The sequence below is a fragment of the Petaurus breviceps genome, unplaced genomic scaffold (genome assembly GCF_028583685.1).
Source record: "Petaurus breviceps papuanus isolate PSGF00001 unplaced genomic scaffold, PetGlider_PUasm1.0 47, whole genome shotgun sequence".
NCBI classification, from domain to species: Eukaryota; Metazoa; Chordata; class Mammalia; order Diprotodontia; family Petauridae; genus Petaurus; species Petaurus breviceps.
Window position 1 is genome coordinate 14,322,427 of NW_027186349.1, and position 14,836 is coordinate 14,337,262.

General features: G+C 34.0%; 1 long non-coding RNA gene across 1 annotated transcript; it reads right to left on the reverse strand.

Moving 5' to 3' along the window:
* Window positions 1-942: 942 nt before the first annotated feature.
* On the reverse strand, window positions 943-14,221 carry LOC138171782 (uncharacterized). Its single transcript, XR_011170969.1, has 3 exons — window positions 14,018-14,221; window positions 3,249-3,306; window positions 943-2,296 (listed from the first exon to the last, which is right to left on the reverse strand). It is a non-coding gene; the product is annotated as an uncharacterized lncRNA (long non-coding RNA).
* Window positions 14,222-14,836: the final 615 nt, after the last annotated feature.

Genomic DNA, 14,836 nt, shown 5'->3' on the forward strand with positions numbered 1-14,836 from the left:
TTTTCTTAGTAGGTGATCCTTAGATATAATCTTAGCAATTTTCCCCTGTATAATATCACATACCAAAGCTCTCTGATCCTTTAATGTAGAAACTGTTAGATCTTGTGTTATTGTACTGTGGTTCCACACTATATGACTTGTTTCATTTCAAAATTTCTGTTGCAATATTTTCTCCTCAACCTGGGTCCCTAGAATTTGACTATAATATTCCTGGCAGCTTTCATTTTGGTAAGTCTTTCAGGAGGGGATTGTTGGGTTCTTTCCATTTCTATTTTATGTTCTTTTTCTAGAAGATCAGGGCAGATTATTCCTTGATAATTTCTTGAAAGATCGTGTTCAGTTTATTTTTAATTTTATCATGGCTTTCATTAATTCTGAAATCATCTCTCCTGGATTTATATTCCAGGTCAGTTTTTTTTCCCAATGAGATATTTCACATTTTCTTCTATTTTTCTATAATTTTAACTTTGTTTGATTGTTTCTTGATGTCTCATAAAATCATTATATTCTACTTGCCCAATTCTAGTTTTTAGGAAATTATTTTCTTCAGTGTTGTTTCATATCTCCTTTTCCATTTGGCCATTTAAAAGGAATTTTTCTCTTCCATGACTAATTCAGCTTTTGAAGGCATTCTTCTCCTCTTGGATTTTTGTGCCTCTTTTACCATGTGTCCTTTTCTATTTTTAAGGATTTTTTTCCTCCTTTACCATGTTTACATCCACACTACTCTTTTTATGATCTTGTTGCCTCAATATTATTTTTCTTCACAGTTTTATCTTGCTCTCTTACTTGATTTTAAAAATCCATTTTTTCAGTTCTTCCATGGCTTGAGACTAATTCATATTTTTCATTATATTTTGCATATGGTAGTTTTTACTTCGTTTTCTTCTGAGTTTGTTTTTATTTTCCTTTTTATCATAGAAACTTCCTATAGGCAGGATATTTTTCTCTTGTTTGCTCTTTCTCCAGGCTATTTCTTGACTTTTAGCTCCATGCTAAATTTGCATTCTGATCTAGGGCTGTAGAGCATACCATCCCAAGCTTCAGGTATTTTGTGCAGCTGTTTTCAGAAATAATTATGGGTATCTGCAAGTTTTCAGTTCTTATCATGTGGTATAAGCTAAGGATAGCTGTGTTTACTACACACATATACTGTGTCCTAGTCTGTAAGTGACCAGAAATATTCTTTTCCACCCTGGAACTGTGGCCAGGGTCACAGGTCCCCTGCAGCCACAGGCTGTGGTGTGCTAGTATTCCTTCTCACCCTGGGATGGAGACCAAGGAATATAACTTAGATCCAAGTATGGGTAATGCAACAGAGTTCTGATCCCCATGCCAGCCAATGGATCCTTGTAATCTTCTTCTGACCAGTTTTCTGACCCCCTTACCATCTATGGCATGAAAAGTCTGGAAACCATTGTTGCTGCCACCAAATCAGTGGACCCAAGACCTGTTCCTGATTTTCTGGGGCCTAATCTTTGCTGATGCAATCAATGCTGGACTGTGCTCACCTCTTTCCATGGTATAACAGATCTTTCCTGCTGACCTAAATTGCCTTGACATGGTAAATTATTTCATCCCATCTTTTTGTAGGTTCTGCTGTTGAGAATTTGTTTTGAGGAATTACTTAAAGGTCTTCAGAAGAATTTGGGGGAGAACGCAAGTGAGTCAATCTTTTTTACACTATCTTGGTTCAGTACACATTAATTCTTTTTCTAGAATTGTCTTCTTTTACAATTTTTGGCCTTCACATTATTATTTTACTGTTTATGTTGGAAATTTTTATTATACTTGATTATACTTAATTTTATGATGTAGAAATTTATCATATTTATTTCAATATGTATTACATTGTATAAAATATTACAGTTTATGTTAACAAATTGATATGTCTAGCATTCTCAGCTCTGTTTTCTTATGGCATCATTTTCAATTTATTGGTCTTTGATGTATCTCTGGAAAAAGAGTGACTTGAAGGTGCTAAAAAAGCAACATGCCTATGATTTCTTATATATTACTCAAATGTGGACAAGCTTGATGTGGAGGATGGTAGGCATCTGGAGAAAGCAAGATGGACAGGAAGGTACTTTGTAAAAATATCTCACTCCTATATCCCATTTTGAGATTTTTTTTCTGTAAACAAGCTCTAGATTGTAACCATTGGTTATAGCAAATGGAGAAGTTTTGAATTCTGTGAATAAGTCCACTTATCTCGGCAGTATACTTTCCAGGGATGTACACATTGATGTTGGGTTGAAGTATTCATCGCCAGAGCTAGTTAATTCTTTGGGAGGTTCTGAAGAAAAAAAGTGGTAGAGAAGAGGTTTTACACTGACTACCAAAGTAAAGACCAACAGATTCATTGTGCTGATGTCATTGCAGTATGCCTGTGAAACCTGGCAAAGTATGCCAGTACCATTCCAGGAAACTGAATTGTTTCCATTAGAATTGTCTTAGGAAGATTCTGAAGATCACCTGGCAGGATAAGGTACCAGCCTGTGAGGTCTTTTCTTGGACTAAACTGCCAACCCTTCAAACGCTACTGTAGAGAGCACAAGCCCAATGGTCTGGCCATGTTGTTTGAATGCCAAACGTAGTAGAAAATGAAGTATTGCCTAAAAGACTCTTTTTATGGAAAACTCACACAGGGCAAGTACTGTCATGGTGGTCAGAAGATACAAAAGAAGAGGACTCTCAAGCTCCCTTTTAAGAAGTTTTAGATAAATTATGTGACATGGGAAATGCAGAGAACATCCTGTGCTCTATGAGCAGAGCAGAATTAATGTAGTTCAAAAGAAATGTGAGATGCAAAAATTCAGAGAACCACCTCAAATATTAACATTGACTATTTGTGCCATGATGTGTGGGGGAGCATTCTGAGCTTTTATTGTTCTGACCTGCCACAGTGAGACACACTGCCACCTGACTCTCAAGTAATGATGTTATTTTGGTCTACCAACCAACCAAGGTTGGATATTCAAATAGGAGCAATAAAATATCGTCCTGGTATTTTTATTCAGCTTTTGAAGATAATACAAATCTATTAAATATGCTATTATAGAGGACTTTATAATTTTAAAAAGTACATTTTTACACTGTTTCAGTTGATCATCTTGATAGCCTAGTTCAATAAATCATTCAAAGGTTATGTTTGTCATTCTGCAAATGAAGTAACTCAGGCCATGCAGGTTAAGGTACTAACCAAGATAAAATAACTAGTTATTGGTAGATTTGAGATTCTAACTTACCACTTATGATTCTGCATCTAATGGAATTATAGAACTCTGTCGTGCTGCCTGCCATTATCTGTGAAAAAAAATATTTTATCCTGGTTAAATAATTGTTAAAGTTGCAAACAAAGGGAAAGAGAACTTAGGACAACTTTGTGAGATGTGCTTGATATCTTAAGCACTCAAAAATATCATAGGATTTCAAAGTTGTCACTATCATGACTAAGATAAGAAAGATGACTGCCATAGAGTTCTGGTGTTTTATTGGAAAATCTTGTTCAGAGTCTTGTATTAGGTATTATCCAAAAAAATCCTCCCTAGATTTGATAGTTCATTTAGGTTCAAATGGTTATTTCAAAGACAAAGATGTAGTGACCTCCATCTCCTCCCCAACAGACTTTATAGACTCTAAATCAGGGATATGCTTGTAAGGGTTTAACAATCATCTCTCTTTGGAAAAATAATATCTCTAGATTTCTAAGTTTAATCTGTATTATTAACATTTTTATCTATTGCTTTCTTAAATCTAGAGTAGACAATCAAGAAAATAATAAATTAAGTTGTGATTTGTAAAACACTATTTTATGGAAAACTCACACAGGCAAGTGCTGATCTCGGAGTTGTAAATATCCACTAAAAATTAATGGCAATTTCCACTTGAACTGGCTCCAGTACACCTTTGCCTCAATTCATTCATTCAATAAACATTTATTAAATTCTCCTTCTATACATAGCACTCAGCTAGATTATAGAAACTAAAATGTTTAGAAATGCATGATCTCTGCCCTCATGCAATTTATTTTCCAATAGGAGAAATAACAATGATAGCTCATGTTTATTTAAGGTTTACAAAACACTTGGGGTGGCCAGGTGGGGCAGAGAGTAAGAGTGCTGGCCCCAGAGTCAGGAGACCTGGGATCTGTTCATGCCTCAGATACTCAGCACCCACAAAAAATAACTGGCTATGTAACCTTGAGCAACTTACTTAACCCTGATTGCTTAAAAAAAACCAAACAACAAAACCAAAAACACTTTACAAATGCTATCTCCTTGTATCCTCTCAACTAGCTTTGGGAAAAGGTACTGTTACTATTCTTACTTTAGAGATGAGGAAACAGGGGCAGATAATGATTAAGTCACTTTCCCAGTGTTACAAGCTTAATAAGTGTCTGAAGCTGGATGTGAATTCAGGACTTCCTGATGCCAAGTTTTGGGTTCTATCCACTGAACCATCTAGCAGCCTAGATGTTCCAGGAACTGTGTTAGTCACTGGGAATATACAAGAAAAGGCATAAAATAGTCCTTGCTCTCAAGAAACTTTTGGTGTAATTGGAGGACAACATGAAAAAACTACTATGTGTAAATGAAAGGCATAGAGAATAAATTGGAGATAATCTCAGAAGGAAGGCAGTAAGAAGAATTTAAAAAGGTTTCTTGCAAAAGATGGGACTATGACCAAGACTTGCAGAAAGCCTGGGAAACCAAGAAGCAGAGATGAGAAGTAAGAGAGTTCCAGGCAGGGGGGAACCTCCAGTGAAAAATACACTGTCAGGAAATAATATTCTTTTCTAGGAACACCAAGGAGGCCACTGTCCATGGATTCCAGAGTATCACAATCATATTAGTAGAGAACAAACCTAGTACTAAAAAAAGTAACTTATTAAGACCTCAAAAAAAGAGTGGCCAATTTCCAACTAATATCTGTAAGTTTTGTATTATGTAAACTCCAAACAAAGGAATAAGGAAATAGTAGCTGATCAGCCAACACAGAGGGATTTTCAAGATAAATAGTGTCACCAATCTCCAGTTCCTTGGAAATTATTTTGTGACTAGTATAAGTTAGTCCTACTGAGTTAAGTATTATACAAATCTACTCTCTAAGCAATAAGTCTCTCAGTCACAAAATTCTCACAGTGGACTGGATTGGTGAAAGATCAATGAATTAGAAGGAGTGGTGAATTAGAAGTCTTTGGTAATGAAAGCCTCTAACAGTGTCAAGGGACATTCAAAGGTAAAAATAGGGCGTGGCAACTTCTTGGATATGGTTAGGTGAAAGAACGTAAGCAATTGAAAATGACACCTAAGTATTAGTGTGAGCGACTTGGAAGATGTTGGCACCCTTGACAATAATTGGAAAGATAAAAAGAGGAGTAAAAATAACTCTTAGGAAAACAAAACAAAACAAAACAACACAACACAACACAACACAACACAACATAGATCAGTCTGGGACTCTGTTGGGCTTCATGCCTCTGTTGCTTCCTTGGTAATATTACTTCAATTTCTACTAGGTTTCTTTTCAGGCTTCACACTAGCTTTTAGCAAGTTTGTTTCATTGATGACCTGTAGATTTTTATCAATTCAACCTCTTGAGACCATCTGTTCTCTGATGTATGCTGGAATGTAGCTCTAGGTAAACATCTCCATTGCCTTCTAGTTCAATGAAATGCATGTTATACACAAAAGTATATGGGAGCTACATCTATCCAGGAATCCAGATGAACCCCTGTGACTAAAGTTGCTGATTACTTTGATTTACTCTTTTGATTTAGCATGAATTCCTTGACCTTATTTAGCTATATGACTTTGGTTATCAGTGGCATTCTGGTTTTTTTTGGGGGGAGGGGGGGATTAGATATTTTTATTTGATTAAAATTCATGTCAAAGCCCAGGCTGGTGTTTCAAATACTCATACCACACCTATAAAGTATGTATGATTTGGTTAAGGAATGTCTCCTTTGCCCCCACAATGTTAATGACACCCATCATGCAAATCAAGTTGAGGACAAGAACAAAAGATCTAGATGACTTTTATCAGTGTTATGAAGCCCTTTGTTCTAACTTGTTGCCTTTATTATACAGATCTGCCATCAGCAATAACTTTTTCTTCCTAATGCTTGTGCTCCCACAACTGTTATCTTTAAATGTTCTATTTTGAGTTGCCATTCCATTTGAACCTTATGAAGTCAGCATAAAAATTTATAAAGCTTTTATACTGTGCCCAATTCTCTTTCCATATAAACATGTTACTTCTTTAGTTTTAGAAAAGAAATATTAATCAAATACAAAACAACTTCCCTGACAACACAATTTCAAAATCAAGAGCAATGATGATTAAATATTCCTATTGAGAAATAATTACATTCTTTCCCTGGAAACCATACATAATACAGATATCAAAAGGGAGAAAATCATAGCTTTTTATTGAAAGATTTATCAGGCTTTGCTTAACTATGACTTAATTAAAACATTACAAAAACTCAATGCAGAATTCATCAATAAATAACTCATTACTAAGGCAAGAAGGCTCCAGATAATTTATTAGCATTGAAATTAAATTTTATATATATAGAATAATGGATAAAAAGATCTACTGAGAAACAGTTTATGAGAAATCCACAAGCACCTCTTAAAACAGTGGGGGAAAAGTAATGCAACATAGAAACAGCAGCTATTTTGAACAAATAATTAGAATAAAAGAAAGAGGGGGTAAATCCAATATCATTTCAAACCCAGGAAAAACATGTTCAGAAGTTATTTTTAAGGCATATTCAATAACTACATGTGTCAGTATATTTGATATCCATTTTTTTTTCAAGAAGTTTTGTGTGGTTCCAAAGAAATACAGACAGAATAAAAATATGGTTCCATGGATATAATTGTTTTCATAAAAAAGTTAGTTTAATTAATTCCATCAGCACAAATAGCTCAGCATTAAGCTTCAATTCAATAGTTTCATAATTAAGAAGTCTTATATAATGAGAAGTTTCATGGAATGAAAATAATCAAATAATGAGAAAAGACAGATTGCTAGTATCTAGAATATTATCCAGTCCCAAGACGGAATTATTCATGTAATGATACTTTGTTTGGAGATCCTAATATCTTTCTTATCCTGCCTTTATTTTTTTAAACCATTCTCTTTGTAACCCAATTTCATAACTCTCCCCCATTTCAAAATTTAAAGGATAGAAATGCAGAGAGTGAAAATTTCTATTATCTAAGGCTGGTTTTTATTTCTAGATTCTGGTCATGTCAGATTATTATTGTTGCTAAGTGTATGCAGAACTAGATTATCAAAAGTCCAGAGCAAGCAAAGCCACAATAAAGGTAAAGCTGGTACTTTGTCTTAGGTGCAAACTTACTTGGTGGTGGTGGTATGCTGTGAAGACACCTCCCTTCCTTCCACTTTCTCCTCATGGCATTCAGAAAACAAATACCATACCTTTCAAGCTATGCTAGGTGCTACAACCACTTTGCCCCCAAGGGGCTTGGGGGAGAATGCAGTATTGCAAAATAAATTAAGAATATTTACTAAAAGTGAAATTTTGAGGAAGAGGGAGAATGGAAAGGTGACTTGAATCCATGGTGAGATTGCATCTTCCAGAGCAATTTGGAACTATATGCAAAGGACTATAAAGCCATGCATACTCTTTTATCTAGCAATAGCACTACTAGGTCTGTATCCCAAAGAGATCATAAGAAGCGAAAAGGATCCACATGCACAAAAATATTTGTAGCAGCTCTTTGATTGGAAATTTGGGGGTGCCCATCAATTGCAGAATGCCTGAACAATTGTGGTATTTAAATGTAATGGAATACTGTTGTTCCATGACAAACGATGAGCAGGTAAATTTCAGAAAAAAAACAACAAACCTGGAACAACTTTGATGAAATGATGCTCAGTGAAATGAGCAGAACCAGGAGAACATTGCACACAGTAACAGAACATAATGTGATGACCAACTTTGATAGACAGCTCTTCTCTACAAAAGAGAATCTCAAATGCTCATGGTGAAAAATTCTCTTCACATCTAGAGAAATAACTATGGAGTCAATGCATATTGAAGCATACTCTTTTATCTTTTTATTTTTGTTTCTTTTTCTTTCTTGTGGCTTTTCCTTTTTGTTCTTATTCTTCTTTCACAAATAACTATTGTGGAAATATACTTAGTAAATAGTCTTTATCAAATTGCATGCCGTCTTGGGGATGGGGAGGGAAGTGACAGGGGAAAATTTAGAGCTCAAAAACTTATAAAAGTGAGTGTTGAAAACTAAAAAGATAAATTGAATTAAAAATTAAATTAAAAAAATGTTTCCTCACCCAGTAACAACATCCACAGCACATCTTTGACTTCCTCCTAACTTTCTGTTGACAGTTTCAGTTATTACCTATCAGATTATATGTGTGTGTATATACATAAATACAGACACATATATAAACACATGTTTACATATAGACATATGTTTGTATACATGCACATCTATATGTATCACACATACAAAGATACATATATGAATTTGCTACATTACACCACAATTGCCATATAGGAACTGCTTAATAATTTTTTTCTTGCATTCATCATTAATTCTATGCCCTGAGCCCTGTGATTGCAAGAGATACCTAAATAATGGAACAAATTCTATGTGCAAAGAAATGTACGAATAAAAAAACATACTATCAAGTGTTTACTTGATAAAAAGTATTCTCCTTATTACTTCTATTCAAGACAAATGTAAGACAGTTAAAAAATTTCACCTGCAAGGAGGATATAAAGGTCCCATTGTCTTTAGAGAAAAGGAGCAAAACAGATGCTAATGTTGTTTACATGTCATTTGCATTGATAAAATTACATAAATTCCTCATGTTGAACAATTTGAAAGTATCAAACTCGTTGTGACAATAACTCCACCCTGCCCCCTGTGTCAATAGCTGTAGCCAGGTTGCATGTCAATTAGGGGTTATTTCCAGGATAATGTTTATGAGCATTGGGATGGAAGCATTATTTTTCCCAAGGCTATTGAGTTCAGGGTTCTGGGATGTCTCTACTAGGTCTGAAAGGATATGGTTGTTTTTTACTTTTTTTTTTTTTACTTGTCTGTCATATATATAGTCTCCTATCTCTCTTCTAGGATGACCCACCTCCCCAACCAGAATGATTTGTTTGTGTAGTGGGTGTCAGGTATTTGGAAGTTGTTGAGAATAGCTGACCCATTGTCCAGAATATTAGATGATGGCTATGACGAATGGGCTGGAGAGAAGATTCGTAGTGTGTATATGGGTGTTGCCACTCCCAGGATTCTTTTGCCCATATGCCGCTTTGTGGCAGTTAGTTTGCAATTGTTGTCTAAGGTGTTGAAGAAGATGGCATCTTCTCAACTAGATTTCTCTGATCAGTGACTATTGGGGAAAATGGGTAGAAAGCACCTCTGGTGGTTGGAAGGAGACTGCTTCTCCCAAGATTCTTGGATTATAGTAATTGCTCCTTGGGAACACTCCCTCTGGTATTCTTGGGTCTATTGAGATTTTCAATGAAGAGATCATATACAATTTGAAAATAGGAAATTAGAGGAAATCAATTTTTTTGGCAATATGGATTCTGCAGTGCCTGAAGGTGGGGACAGGGAGAAAGATCACAGATAGTAGGACAGGATGGGAAGAAGTTAAAAGGACAGTTTTACAGATGGTAATTAAAACTAAATAGAGTATGGAAGCCCCCTCCCAACACACGTACACACACACAGAGACACACATATACATCCTTCTGAAATAATAGCTGATAAGTTCACTGAAAGTTTTACCTTCACAAGTGTGACTTAATATGATTTCTCTTCCATCATACTAAACAGGTTGTGCAGTCCACTCACTGAAAAGGTAGGTAGTACAGACAGAAGAAACCCCAGAGTACTGGTATGAAAAAAAATACACTTCTCTGAAGAAAGAAGGTAGAACATAAAGTCAGCTTTAATTCACCCCCCCCCCACACACACACACACATACAACCTATGCCCAGGGAGTTTCCTTGCCACAGCATTGACAAAATTTGTTGGCAAACACAAACTGTTTAAGAACCTGATATAAGAGAGTTAAAGACCAAAAGGAATCTGATTGGAGATAAGCCCAGTAACCAAATTTACAAACAAAAAATCAAAGGAAGTCATTTTGACAAAGAAACCAAGAAGGAAAAATGAATAAACAAAGTAGAAAAGGACAGAATACAATGGAAAAATATATGCAAAAATGTGAGGGTAACTGCTAATGATAATGAAAAACATCAAGAAAAAAAATTCTACAGAATCTAAAGGGGAAAATACAGTAGTAGACATCCTACAGTATAATCTCCTTTTTTAGAAGGACTGTAGGAAAAATTGTGAAAGAGTTTTCAAAACATTAGTCTCAGATCAATAGTTTAAATCATATACTTTAATAAATTTTAAGTGAATATGTCCAAAAATTAAAGAATACAATCTTTTTTAAATGGAGGAAAGTGGAAAGAGGTATCTTGGTTAAGCATATCTATGGGGAAAATCTTAATAAAAAAGAGATGGAAGAGATTATAAATAAAACATAAATAATTTCAATGGAACATAATTTAAAAGATTTTTTCATGAAAAAAGTTAACATATCTCCTATAAATGCAAGCTACAATTAGGTAAAATCTTGATGATTTGTTAAAAGGTTTTTTACATAGTGTATTAAATTGATACAAAAGCTCATTTCCCTATTCATTTTTAAGCATATATATATACATATATATGTATATATATATATGCTGACTGCATGTATATGTATATATGATTAGCTAAATAAAAGAAATTGAATAAATGAAAATAACTGAAATCCAAATGTTGCTAATAACTTCTAAAATGAATGCATAAGTTTTAAAGCAAACAAAAATACTCAATGAACACATGAATACCTATATGTGCATTAAGTGATTCACAATTTTATTTCTAAAGACTATATAGTTCATTTCTGACATGGAGATATGTGGGGTATTTAAATTTTTAAATTGATTTTTTAAAAAGTATGGCATATGGAATCATACTAAATCTTTTTTAAAAATGATATCGACAACTTATGCAATTTCACAAGTCCCAATTCCTATTGATGATGTGCCTTAAAAGCTTTAGGAAGAATACATTAAATAGAAAGAAGTCATGAAAAGAAATGCTATCCACCTCTAGAAAAAAAAAAACTGATGCACTCTGAGTGAAAATTGAAATATAATTTTCTCTCTTGATTTTTTTTCTTTTTTGGGGATGTGGCAAGTATCAAATATGTTTTGAATGACATCACATGTATAATTAATATAATTTTGCTTGCTTCCTCAGTGAGTGGTGGACAGGTATTAGGGATAGAGGGAGAAATTTAAAACTCATAATTTAAAAAGAAAAAATATATAAATAAATATTTTTAAAACCTAGAATGCATTTACCAGATGCAATATATGTATGTGTGTATACATATGTATGTATGTATGTATATATATATATATATATACCACATGTAATAAATACCTGTAGCTGAAACTGTTTGTATTTCTATATGCTACTTTGCTTGAGAAATTAAGGTAAAGCATAAGGCAAAGTGGACAGGAAACTCTTCTAGTGCATGACTGGGAACAAAACCCTCAACAAGTTTTAGAGAGCATTGGTCTGGAATTGGAGGTGGAAGCAGTAGTCATTTTATAAATATCTTTCTAATTTCAGAATCATGATGAATGTGGGTAAGCTTTCAGAAATCTGCCTCAAAATTGTGAGCCAAATTTACATAAACTCAGAAACACACACACATATATTTGTGTGTACATGTGTATACATATGTATGCATGTATGTGTGTATGTATGTGGCATATCTCAAATCATTCTGATTTATACCTTGCCACCGGACCCACATGGCTCTGGAGGAGAAAATGACACTGGTGACTTTGAACAGACCTCCCTCACTTAAGTCCAATTAACTTATAAGTTTTAGCATTAGCTTCCTGATGTCATGGTCCTCTTCATGAACGAAGGACAAATGGCAATGAGTGTGTATTTGCATTCCTCTACTTAAAGGATTAAAAATCCAAAGGGAACAAAGGATTCATAAGGAGGAAAGTATGAAGAAATTAGTAACTAATGTAATCAAATCAAATTTCCCTCATAAATGAATTATTTTATTTATTCCATTGTGGGGTTGGGGCAACACATACAGTAGCACAGAAGAAAGCAAGGAAGAGATAGTTGAGACTTTAAAGTATACTTTGACTAATCTGTTTTCTGCAAGAAAATAATATCATGGTTTATTCAATCTAATGGGGGAATAAGAAACAGTAAAACAAGAAAAGTGATAGGTAACTAATAATTTACTCCTTCTTCAAATACCTGACCTATACATACACATAGTGACACACACACATAAGCATAAAGATATACATGCACAAAATATACATGTTGCTATCCTGTTGGAATGTAAGCTTCTTAAAAGCAGGCTTTTATTTTTCCTTTTATCTCTCTAACCACAGTGCTTATCCAGTAGTTTTTACATCATAAGCACTTAATAAATACTGTTGATTTATTGATTTTGTCTTTTAATACTTCAGTCATCATCATCCTACACAGTGATAAAGGTGTTTTTTTTTTTTAATGGGTCTGTGATCTCAATGGTATAGGGGACTCTCATTAAGGACATTCAATCTAACACTGCAGATTAATACCTGCTCTGCCATTTAGGATCTCAGTATATTTTCAGGGAACATATAGAGGCATTGTGATTTGTTCAGAAACAAATAGCAAATTATATTAGGAGTGAGATGTATGTAGGTCTCTCCAACTCAAAGGCCAAATCTATTCATTATTTGACAATGTACTTCATAGGTGTTTAATAATATTTTGCTTAATTCATCTGAATGTTGTCATTCACTTTTTTAATATTGGTATGCCTCAATTGCTACAGACTTATCTTACTCAGGGATTTCACTGGACTATTCATATGATAAATATTGAGGTCCTTTTCAGAATCAAATAAAAATAGTCCCCTGACTCTTCTTTCATCATTTTTCTTCTCTTTTTTTCTCTCCCATTAGTTCTTTCCATTATCCGCAGCTTCATTTTTCTTTTCTTTTTCTTACTGTTTCATTCTTTTTTAAAAGTTTACCCTATTTTTCTTTCTTTTTATTATTTCTTTGTTCCTTTCATTTCATATCTTCTTCCCACACCTGCTGTGAATGGGGACTACCAAATTCATTATATTAAAGAGACTAAGAGGTAAGGGAAATTTTCTTCTATTATTAGTTTTCAGAGTATTTTACAAAATGCCACATTCATGTTGGAAATCAATATCACCACATTACATTGTATTTAAAATATCTTCAACCCCCATTACCATAATTCAGGCTCAAGGGTTTACAGAAAAGTTTTTTTTTAACATCTATACTTTCAATGATCTTAGATACAACCTAAGTTACCTACTAACATATATGTTCACTTCTCCCAAAGTTCAATATAGTGCTTTTGTATAAACACACACTAGAGAAAATTGGCCTTTAATACTGGGGGAAATTTGATTTTTATAAATTCCCTCTCAATATATTCTTTTCACTATTGAAAAGCACAATTTTTCCATGGCTGACAAATTAATGAGCCAGATTGTACCATCTGTGTATCTCAATGTCATTGGGAGCATATTGTGCAGAGGGAGATATGCAGATGGAAAAGTCTGGCCAGTTATGATTATCAAGAGGGTCAAGTAAATGTTAATTGTTACAACTCAAAACACTTTTTCTTACAGAAGCTCAATCAGAATTAAGTTACTGTGTATTTTTTACAGCTACATTATAAAAAGAATATTTGCCAGTTAAGATGTAAGATTAAAAAGAGGGAAAATAGTTAAAAGCATAAACTAAAGATAAACAATTCCCCCCGATGTAGATGGTTTTCTCTCTTCTGTGGAGATGATCAGCCAAACTTACTGAGGGATTACATAATGTGATAAAATAAATAAATAAATAACCTGTACTTACTTTGTTTGCTTGCATTTCCTTTTCTCTTCTGCTGATAAATATTTATTGTTGGGGTAGGGGAAGGTAAATGAACTTTGTGGAATGCCCTGCAACGGGACACATTAGTTAAATATAACCATTTATAGAGAAAACCTCTGCTGAAGTCCTATTCCATTGTTTCTACATGTTAAGGATGAAACCCAGGGTTCTCAAAGTCCTATTGGGAAAACCAGAAACACTTGTAAATTCTTCCTTGGAATGTTTTCAAGAAAAATTCCAAAACAGACAGATAGACTACCGTGTTAGTATCAATCTATCTCACTGCAAAAGTATTTCTTAAAAAGTTGAGTAATTGATGATGTTGTTAGCATTGCGACCTATAATAAAATATAATAACAGAAAGTAGACCTGTGATTTCATTGAATTGGAATGCTCTCAGATGAGGTCACTCTCTCTACTAATATAGGATGAAAACTTCCCTACATTTTATCATCTTGAAGATTTACTTAGAGCACTGAGATATTAAATAACTTTGCACAGGGTCATATAGCAAGTATGAGATTTTTTAAATTAAATTTTATGTTTATTTTTAGTTTACATCATTCATTTCCACAAGATTTTGAATTACAAATTTTCTCCCCATCTTTCCCCTACCCACCACCCCAAAACAGTGACCTGACTATATACCCCCCCAAATCTGCTCCCTTCTATATCCTCCCCAATTCCACCTCTGACTTTCCCACAGGGCAAGATGGATCTCTATACACTAGTGCCTGTATATCTCATCTCCCAGTTGCATGTAAATAATAATAATATTTAAAAAAAACAAACATTTGATTT